The sequence below is a fragment of the Benincasa hispida genome, chromosome 6, assembly GCF_009727055.1.
Source record: "Benincasa hispida cultivar B227 chromosome 6, ASM972705v1, whole genome shotgun sequence".
Classification (NCBI taxonomy): Eukaryota; Viridiplantae; Streptophyta; class Magnoliopsida; order Cucurbitales; family Cucurbitaceae; genus Benincasa; species Benincasa hispida.
The window spans coordinates 49,533,810-49,546,053 of record NC_052354.1 but is presented as its reverse complement, the minus strand read 5'-3'; positions in this window follow the sequence as shown (position 1 = coordinate 49,546,053).

Below are 12,244 nucleotides of genomic sequence, written 5' to 3'. Positions count from 1 at the left end.
GAAAGGTCCCACTGGGCATGCCAATTTGTTCGTACGAGATTTCAATAAAAATTTATTTCGTGGAACTTGAACTTTGTATTTGTATTAATTTTGTGGAAAGTGAGTACAATCTTGAATACATAGTATTTGATTCTTTCAAAATAAACTATAATCTTTAAGCTAATTGATCTTCTTGAACGATTGACCTTTGAGCTTGTTGATCTTCTTGGGTGATCGGCCTTTGGGCTTGTTGATCTTCTTGGATGATCGGCCTTTGGGCTTGATGATCTTCTTGGATGATCGACCTTTGGGCTTGTTGATCTTCTTGAATGATCGACTTTTGGGCTTAATGATCTTCTGAGATGATCGACCTTTAAGCTTGTTGATCTTCTTGGATGATCGGTCTTTGGGCTTGTTGATCTTCTTGGACGATCGACCTTTGGGCTTGTTGATCTTCTTGGACGATCGGCCTTTGGGCTTGTTGATCTTCTTGGACGATCGACCTTTGGGCTTGTTGATCTTCTTGGATGATCGGCCTTCGGGCTTGTTGATCTTCTTGGAGGATTAGTGTTCGCACAAGGCTTCCAGAGAAACTTGTTTTGTGGAGTTGAACTTAAGTTGGTATTGATGTTGATGTTGATTTGATGTGATATGGTTCGATTTCTAGTACTTGATCCTCTGATTCTCTCTCAATTGAATGCGTATGCTTGATTTGAGGCGAAGCACGTGATGATCTTAGAGTTGAAGTCTTAGAAGAATGCTTGTATCTCCAAAGGACTTTAGTCTTCAAGCATGGTCAGAATGCTTTTATCTTCAAAGAACTTCGGTCTTCAGAACTTTGATATGTCTTCTAATCTTCAGAGCTTTAGTGCCTTCTGATCTTCGAAGCTTTGGAGGAGTTATGTTCTTCAGATTCTTGGAGCTTCAGACCTCAGTTCTCCAGAGAGATTTTGCCTTTAATTCCTCCCTTCTCTAAATAAAGAGATAAAACCTCTATTTATAGAGGTTTCTCATGGGCCTAATTACTTTATTGGGCCTAAATTGGGTTTGGGCTAAAGTTGGGCTTGGGCCCATTTGTTGTTCGGCCAAAATACTGGGCTTGAGCTTAAACTTTAATTTTAACCTAAAATTTCACTATGGGTTTGAATTGGGTTAGGCCAGAGCGACTTTAATTATTCAACTCAATCCAATTTATAATTTTTCTGATAGGCTCGGGCTTTCATTGATGATGTGGCAACTCATGATTCGCTGAAATTTTTCATTCAACAATTACAATTGTTGTAAAATGCTATAAATGATACGACCCTGATCATTTATGTAGAGACATGTAAGTAGGGGCATTCTATACAAAGAATTTGTATAAGACCGAACCACGAAATGAATAGTCTCTCTCTATAACACTATTACTAGAAGAGACTTACATTTCACCAGGATGACCATAGATGACTTGACCTGAATCCCGAGTGAGTTGTGAACTCCTACATATGAAGACAATCCTTTGATTTGTATGGGTAAGGGTGGAAAATTCCGCCGACTCAATATGCCTATCATTTTGGTGTTCCATCTAATTGGGGAGCTGAGAACGCAGTTATACAAAAGGAAATTCACCCACTTCCTTCTGTTAGGATAAATAGAGAAATTAATCTCTTAAAAGCTGATTCCGAGATTTGAACAATGTGATGTCACACCCTCTCCTGTTTGAAAGGGGTTTGGTTATAGTTGGACTATAACTTATTGTTCATTAGAGGGATCAGTGGTAATTAAGAAGTTAGATGTAACTACAGAGTCAAAACAGTAATTTTGCCCACTTGTACTTACAAGCAATTTGTGAAGGGTCAATGCACTATTGATTGGTTAATATCCAATGGACACATAAATTTATCTATAGTACGAAGAGTGCAGCTGTCGGTCTTTGTGGAGTGACCGACAATTAATAAAAGTTGATTAATTTAATTAAAAAGTTTAATTAATTAATCAAATACCATTGCAGCTTCAATCTATAGGTCCATAAGGTCACTCGTTAGCTCAATTAGGATTAATGAGAATAAAATTAATTTGGATTAATTTGAATTGTTCAAATTAATAAAGGGAATTAATATAAAATTATTTATATGAAATATAATAATATATATGATACATTATAATATAAAGTTTCATTTGAGAGAGAATGAATATTTGAATATGGTTCAAATATTAAAATTAATATGAATTTGTTTCATATTAAATACTATATATTAAATGAGAGAATATTAAACTATAGTTTATATTATATAGGTTATAGTATATGTGATATAATATAAACATTATAGGTTGTGTTATATTAGATACAACATATGATTTTTTAAATATGATATATATATATATATATATATATATATATATATATATTATATATATAATAATATATAGTAATAAATCAGTTTTGTTTAACCCCCCGCAACACTATTTTCTCATTGACTAACATATGTAAATGGGAAGTGTTTAATCTTTCATCTTCCCTTTGCATTCTAATACAAAAATAGAATAGAATTCTTTTCTATTGTGTTGTGCATTACTCTCTCAAATTCAAGAATTTCATCCCTTCCAAATTAATCTGGAAGCCCAAAATCTCTCATCGATTCTCTACCCTTCGAGAATATTGAGGTTTCTGTGTGGTTGTGTTTGGAATTTGGAGATTCGTTACTGTAGCTTTCTCTGGTTGTTCGTGAATTCAAAGAAAATTTGAAGAGCTTGTAATTTCGAGAGGAACGTGAAAAGTTTCGGTCTTCAAAGATGAGTGATCTTATCATCTCCTCTTCCTCTTCATTTTCTATGCAATTTCATGTTTCTGTTTCCATTCTCTTTTTGATTATATGTTTTGTAAAACAAAAGTTGGGATACCGATCCTTTCCGCACAAAGTGTCATCCACTCTTTCAAAAACGTCATGTAGGATTTTCAAATCTAATTTTATCTTATATTACTTTAAGAAATGGTATTTTCAAATTTAGAAAATTAGGTAAACTATTTACAAATATAACAAAGTATCACTATCTATCACTACGATAGAAATCTTCTAGTGTTTAATAAATGTCTATCGTGAACTATCGCCCAATGATAGATGCCTATCGCGGTCTATCATTATCTATCACTGATAGACAATGATATTTTGCTATGTTTGAAAATATTTTCAACAGTTTACCATTTAAAATAATTACCCTAAAAATCACTAAAATTACTTAACTCTTCTTTCTCAAGAAGTCTGCTCTTGATCGAAAAACAACTCTCTCTATAGCTTTAGGTTTTTAATTTTTTTTCTTTCTATTTTTGTCTTTCTAATTTTTAGTACAATGAATAACGTAGAAGAATTTGAACCTCTGGTCTAAAGAAAGAGTATAGTACTTCATGTTATGAAAAAACCGACATAAATTTACGTAGTTCACTAAAAATGCTATATCGACTGATAGAGGAAAAGAGAAATTTTATTATTAAAGAGAAATGTTATATAATATAGATGCAATCATGCCTAATAGATTTTGAAATCTAGGATTGAAAAGAATCAAATTCCTATAGTGGAAGCGAGTGATCACTTCTACCTATGAATTCGGTTTTGGAAACTCAATAAAACAGAGAAAAACAAAGAACTAAGAGGATAAACATTCAACACCTAAACATGCTTTACTGCGTAATATACAAAGAGGAAAGGGAAATGAGATGAACTTACCCTCGAAGAACTTTTCTTCTCGCTTTTCTCTCCGACAAGATCATGAATAACCAATTTCCTCTTTGTCACGAATAATTGCTCACGAACACAACAGTAAGAAACTTCTTGGACACCACTAACAAAGTCTTCTTCACTATCCTCAAGGTGAGAATTTAGGCAGAGTAATGAGTTTGCCTTAGATTTTGGTGAAGGAATTGGGAGAGTACTTGAGAGGAAATTTTCTTACTAAGGAAGAAGATGAGGAAGAGAGATCTCTTTTCACAGATCAATTTCACGTATGGATATCAACCACCTCCTGTTCTCTGCCAAGAAAACTTTCCTATATGAGAGATGAGGGAGTTATCTGATAACTCCGTCTCAACACGTAAAATAACTCTATTTTTAATTATATTAATGAAATTAAAAACCAATTATATATTATATCACATATAACCTAAAGTTTTAACTTGAATTATATTCATATAAACTTTAACCTATTTGAAGGAACCGTGAGGTCTGCAACAAAAGCGGGATCGTCCTAATTTACAAATTTCACATAATTAAATTACAGAATATACAAATTATGCATTATACAATTTTACAACATGCTAATCAAGAAGGAATTGGGGAAGAAAAACACATACCCTTGAAGCCAAAAAGTCTTCTTGTATTCCCTTGGTGCGGTCACGAACTCTCCTCATAATGAGATCCTAAACATAACAAAACCAAGTGGCCACCACCACAAGTGAACCTCCTGAAGGGAAACCGGCAGAGGTTTTGCAGCAGAAACGGGGATTGTTCCCATTTTTAGTTTCATAGAACTTTAAATTACAGAACAAAACAATTATGCATTATCAATCTAAACTTTACAACATGCTATTAAAATGAGAAATATGGAAGAATTTCACTTACCCTTGAAGAACACCTTCTTCGCATAAATCCCTCGATCCACAAACACGAATGTTTCGATCTAGATCTTGACCTCCAAACCAAGACACTACCACTTGAGAACCCACTGTATTCTCTTGGAATGAGAATATGCAGGAATGGTGAGCTCTACACAAACTTTTGGAGGAGGGAAAAAGGATAAGAGGAAGAAGAAAAAGAAGAGTTTTCCTTCTCTGTAATTTTCTTGGAAGAGAGAGAAAAAACCGATTATGAGAGCAACTCACACGTAACCGTCAAACCCATCAGGTGAAGGAGAGGAAAAGTAGGGAAGGAGTTATTCTGATAACTCCCTCATTTAATTTAATTCGAAAATTAAATTAAATAATTTATAAACATATATAAATATAATTACCAACTTATTATATATATATATATGTTATATTAATAAAACTATTGTTATATCAAATATGACATATAACCTATAGGTTTTATATTGTATCAAATGCAATATAAACTTATATGTTATTTTTCTCTCAACAATGCATGGATTTAATATAAATCATATTTATATTAAATTCAATTATATGAATCTCATCTCATATAATTAATATTTTGAATCATATTCAAATATATTTAATTCCTCTCAACTATTTATGGTAGTCAACATAAATTATATTTATATTAAATTTAATTAATATGAATCTCAATCATATAATTAACATTTAATCATATTCAAATTTCCTTCAATTTACTATATTATTAAATGTATTCAAAATACTTATATTAATTAACATTTTAAAACATTTTAAATCATATTCAAAATTCCTTTCAAATTATTTTATTATATTAATTATATTACATATAATTAATTAATTTAATTAATTATATCATATGTAATTAATTCCCTCAATTAATTTGAATAATTCAAACTAATCCAAAATTAATTCTCAATTTAATCCTTATTGGGCTACAGAAGGGACCTTATGGACCTGTAAATTGAAGCTTCAATGGTACTTGGATAATTAATTAAACTTTTTAATTAAATTACCCAATATCCATTAACTATCGGTCACTTCATTAAAGACGGACAACTGCACTCTTTGCATTACAGATATATTTTTGTGTCCATTGAATATAACCAATCAACAGTGTGATGACCCTTCATAAATTATTCGTAAGTATAGTTGGGCTAAATTAGCATTTTGCCCCTGTAGTTACATCTAACTTCATAAGTACCACTGATTCCTCTATTGAATAATAAGTCATAGTCCAACTATGACTAAGTCCCTCTCGGTCCAGGAGAGGGTGTGGCCACATTGTTCAAACCCCGGAATCAGCCCTTAAGAGAGAAATTTATCTACTTACCTCGACATTAGGGAATGATTGAATTCCGTCTTGTGTAGTTGTATTCCCAGCTCCCTAATCAAACAAATCCCCAAAATGGTAGGCATATTGAGTTGGCAATATGGTCACTCTCATCCATGCAAATCAAAGGACTGCTTTCTTGAGCAGGCGTTCACAACTCATTTAGGATTTGGGTCATGTCACCTAAGGTCATCCTGGTGAAATGTAAGTCTTTATTATTAACTTTAATATAATAAGACTAATTATTTTATGGTCCGGTCTTATATAAACTCTATGTATAAGATACCCCTACTCACATGTCTCCAAATGAATGATCAGGATCAGATTATTTGTAGCACTTTACAACACTTGTAACATCTATAAAGCGGGTCGTATCCATAGTGTCACCAAGATAAGGTATCCAATCTTATCCATCTACTATAGACTATTTAGGTTATTATTTAAACAAGATCCACCTGTATGTCTCTGCATACTTTTTTAAATTACATAAAATAACCTAGGATCTTAGTTTATTGGATTAAGTGTATGCTCATATAATAACAATTATTTTATTAATAACAATTTGTTTATACAATGTTTAAAAACTACAAGAATACAAGAGATTTAGGACACAAATCCCAACAATCTCTCACTTCTACTAAAGCTTAGGGAGTCTAATGTACAATACAAATAAAGTACAAAATTTAATAAATTAAGGCATACATTATACCCCAGTAACATCTTCTACTTGCTCTAGACAATATGCCACATATCCCTAGACCCAGATTTTCTTGATGACCCTCGAACATTTTAGCCGTGAGAGCCTTCATAAACAGATCAACAACGTTGTGCTTTGAAGCAATCTTCATGACAGTCACATCACCTCGATGCACAATCTCCCGAATCAAGTGATATTTCTGTTCAATGTGTTTTCCTCTAGATGACTCCTAATTTCGTCAGAATTTACCACAGCACCACTGTTATCACAATAAAGTGTGATGGGCAAAGACATATTTGGAATAACTTCCAAATCAGTAAGGAACTTCCTAAGCCAAACAGCCTCTTTAGCAACTTCACAAGTAGCTATGTATCCAACTTCCATAGTGGAGTCTGCAATGCATCCTGACTTGATGCTTCGCCAAACTATAGCTCCTCCATTCAAAGTAAACATTGACCCTGATATAGATTTCTGAGAATCTCGATCAGTCTGAAAGTCAGAGTTCGTGTATCCTGTAAGGATCAAATCCTTATCTCCATACATAAACATATAGTCTCTCGTTCTCCAAAGATACTTGAGGATTGTTTTAATCGTTGTCCAGTGATCTAATCATGGATTAGATTGATATCGATTGACAATCTCTACTGCATAGCAAATGTCAGGTCTGGTATATAACATTCCATACATAAGACTACCAACAGCCGATTCATAGGGAATACGTCTCATTTCTTTAACCTCTTAAGAAGTCTTAGGACACTGTTCCTTAGACAATACAATTTATGCCTGAAAGGTAACAAACCCTTCTTGAAATTGTACATTGAATATCTGAAAAGCATCTTGTCAATATACGATGCCTGAGACAAGGCCAACCTTTTATTCGTATGATCCCTGATAATCTAGATCCCTAGACAAACTGCGTCTCTCCCAAATCTTTCATTTGGAATTGGGTGGCCAGCCATTTCTTTACATCAGTTAGAAAACCTACATCATTCCTAATGAGAAGGATATCATCCAATACAGCACAAGGAGCTACTGAACTGTTGATAATTTTCTTGTAAACACAAGGCTCATCAATATTACCATTTACAACCTACATCATTCCTAATGGAATTGGGTCGCTTCAAGATTACCATTCAAAAAGGCAGTATTGATATCCATTTGCCATATTTCATAGTCATAATATGTGGGTATGGACAAGAGAATTCTGATGACTTTAACATGACAACAGGTGAGAAAGTTTCTTCATAGTCCACTACGTCAACCTGGGTATAACCCTTTGCCACAAGTGTAGCTTTAAAAGTCTGTACATTTCCTATAAACCTCTTTTTCTCTTGTAGTTCCATTTACAACCTATAGATTTTACCCCATCGGGTTGACCTACAAGCTCCCAAACAGATTTGAAGTACATGGACTCAATTTCTTAATACATGGATTTAATCCATCCATCCTTGTCAACATCTTCAATTGCTTGTTTATAAGACAATGGATCCTCAACTCTATAATCAACTATGATGTCTTGGGCTTCTGTTAAACCCATGTAATGTATAAGATGGGTTCATAACCCTTCCACTACGTTGAGGCAATCTCAACTCTTGAGATGGATGTGTATGACTAGATGAATCCACATCAACAACTCTTGTTTGATGTATCAGCCTCTTTAATAACCCTTGTTGAAATCTCAATAGATTCATTAGAAATTTCACTTAAAACAATTTTACTTCGTGGCTTATGATCCGCATGTGATCTTCTTTCAAGAAGGTATTGTTTGTTGACACAAACACTTTATTTTCACTTGGATCAAAGAAGTACCCACCTCTCATTTCCTTGCGGTAGCCTACAAATAGGCATACTTTTGAACGAGGTTCTAACTTTTTAGGGTTTGCCATTAGCACATAGGCTGGACATCCCCAAATTCTGAAGCGGCATAAACTACCTTTACGATCTCTCCATAACTCAAACGGTGTTTCAGAAGTAGTCTTTGAGGGAACGTTGTTCAAAATATAAACTACAGTCTCTACTGCATATATCCAAAACCAGTCAGGAAGTTGAGCATAACTCATCATCGATCGAACCATGTCTAACAGGGTTCTATTTCTCCTTTCCGATATACCATTATGTTGAGGTGTACAAGGGCTGAGATTTGAGACATTATTCCATGTTCTATCATATAGTTTTGGAATCTTAAGTCCATTTACTCTCCACCACAATTAGATTGTAGTGTTTTTTTTTTTTAATCTTTTTACCTAACAAATTTTCAACCTTAATCTTGTACTCCTTGAACTTTTCAAGTGCTTCAGACTTATGTTGCATTTGATATAGATACCCATATCTAGAATAATAATCTATGAAACAGATGAAATATTCATACCCTCCTCGTATTCTTAAGTTCATCAGACCACAGAGGTCTTGAATGTATAAGCTCTAAGGTCTCTTTGGCTTTATAACTTTTTCTAGTAAAAGGTCGTTTCGTCATTTTGCCTTCAAGGTATGATTCACATACAGGTAAAGAGTTTTCTTTTAAATCATTTAGAAATTCCCTTTTTTTTTTTTTTTTTACCAATCTCTCAATCCTATTGAGATTGATGTGACCTAATCTTTCATCATTATGCCAAAGATGGGTATTTTCTTTAGGAGAAGTTCTCGGTCTTTTAACAGTTGTTGCCATTTTGAACATTTCAATATTTAGCACGACTTTTGTAACTAACGCCCTTAGTACATATAATTTATTTTCCATTCAAAACCTAACTCCATTCCATTCTTAAAAATAAACACTTTATTTTCAGAAAAGGATAAGGAATACTCTTGTTCAATTAGACAAGAAACTAAAATTAAGTTCAAGCAGACAAGAAACTGAAATTAAGTTCCTGTTGATTTGAGATACTACTTATACATCATCCAATAACATATATCTTTCTTGTCCAAAAATAACTTAAGTCTACCTACGGTAATAGCTGAAACGACCTCACTAGTACCGACTTTAAGAGTCATCTCTCCAGCTACCAAATGTCTCCAGGAATTAAATCCTTGATAAAAAAAAAATATGTAATTAGTAGCTCCTGAATCAACTATCCAGGCAAAATCATCATTCTCTACTAAGCACGTCTCCAAGACAAATAAATAAGATTTATTTTCCTCGAAGTTCTTCCTTTTCTGGAGAGTAGTGGGTTCAGCTCCACAACTCATATCATAAACTCTAAGTTTCATCTTAGAGGACAATCCTCGTTGATTAACTTCATTAGATTTAACAACAATTGCTTTCTCTATTTGTCCCTTGACATTCAATATGGACTGGAGTTTATCTAAGAAGCTGACATTATTAGTTTTATTGTCATCAATCCCATTTTTCTTATGTGAGAACTTTCGCTCAAACAATTCTTGCATTGATTTCATGATCTGATGCGCAATGACCATGCTCTCAAATCTTTTGGCTAATGCATTAAGTATGCTTGCCAAAATGTAAACCTTGGACTTAGAATTATCATTTGTCCACATCTCATATGCATCACGAACATTTCGTGTTACATCAGAGGTTGGGACTTGAAGACAATCCTCAGTCATGACAATGTTGAGGCCATTAACCATGAAAAAGGCTTTAATTGAATCTTTCCATGTCGAATAATTAAAAATGGTCAAATTAGAGGCAACTAACAAAAAATTACAGTTTGACATATTTGCTGAAAAAGATACAAATTGATCTACATTAGATTTTATCATAACTCTAAAATAACCAATCAAATTTAGCAAAAACTAAAAGAACCCCATTTAACATCTAATTTTACAATGATGCTTCAGTGATTTAGGACAAAAGGTACCGAAGGGTAGTCAATTGTCCTTTCACTAAATTGAGACACTCTCAACCAATTATTACACCAAAATAAATCTTAATCCTATAACAACTAGTCACCATTTATTTGGTAAAAAAAATCATTAACTAGCTTAACAATTTCTCATAAGTGTAACTCTTCATTTTTAACCCTAGATTTCCTCCCCAATGAGCCAACAGAAGGGAAAAACCGATTGGGACAAAAAGTAAAGCGATCCTATCCATTTCTGGAGTTCGCCTTGATACTAACCTACTGTACAAACCATTCGAAGAGGGACACTTCAAGGGCACCTCGAGGTCATGTAAGAAGGTCTCACGATGCAAACCAATGAAGAAGACCGTAGGACATGTTGACACACATTCCTCTCCCACTTACTATAAATACTTTCTCCATTCACTTTGNAATGAAGAAGACCGTAGGACATGTTGACACACATTCCTCTCCCACTTACTATAAATACTTTCTCCATTCACTTTGATATTGACCCATGCAAACACCATCTGAAGGAGGACGCTCCCAAGGCACCTCGAGGCCAAGCATGAGTCTCACAGTGTGAACATAAATGGAGAAACGTGAGTAAAAATCGATGTATCATATACATCTTTTTTCTCCCACTGAGAATTTTAATAACCTAGAGTTTATTTTACTTAGGAAAAATATGGTCAATTATTTTTCTAAGTGATTGTTTAAGTTTGCCCAAAAGTAACACTTACTTTGGATAGTTAAATAATTTTGATTAATGTTCATTAAACACTTTAATAAACCTTAATCAACAATTGCATGCTTGTAGCAAATCTATCTAATTCATCTTTCTAGGTTAGTACCCAGGTAGGAGTGTTAGGTTTTTGTCAACTTAAATACCTCAGCCTAGACAGAACTAACCTTAGACAAAATGTCTCTTATAGATACGTTTACTATAATTTTAATTTTTATTAGAATGAATTTAATCCTATTAAACTAATTAAAAAAATTAATCTAATTTCTAATCTCATTAGAAATTTGTGATCTTAGGTCTATGTGAATCAAATTTTAAAACTATTAAAAAGAAAAATATTTTACGTAAATTAGCATGCAATTCTGAATTATTGATTTTAATTTCTAATTGCATTTAGTTATAACTCTTATAAAAAAAAATGAAACAAATTAAAAACATACATTGCATCGAATGACATACTTTTTTAAAATTATCTAAAATAATGTCATGCATCATGCAATTCCTATTTCATTACAAATCATATATAACACTTATATAATAAGGTAATGAAACAATTAATAACATCCATCCATACATACATACAACTATATATTATAACACTTATAATATAAATGATGCATGGCTATGTTATTAATGCGTGCAAGCATATAGTATAACACTTATATTATATGATGGATGAGTATGTTATAAAATTAAATCATGCAACTATATATTATAACATTTATATATAAATGATGCATGAATAATGCATAACCTATGGTGGGATTTTACTATATGAGATACATTATGATATATATAACAAAATTAAATCATACATCATATGCATAATTTAAATAGCAATTATGAACCGGAATTGGACGTCTAAAGCATTAATTAAATTAATATAATATTTATATTAATTTAATTAATAAAAACTACCTACTACATTAATAAAAAGATAAACCAGTTCGAAACAAGTGAACCGGGTCTTGAAACAGCATGAACTAGACCATCCAGCAACCGAACCGCCTTTGAATCACTTGAACTGGACTCGAACCAGCTCCAAATCGAACTGAACCATGAGCAAACCGGCTCTTCTTCTCCATCTCGGAGCATC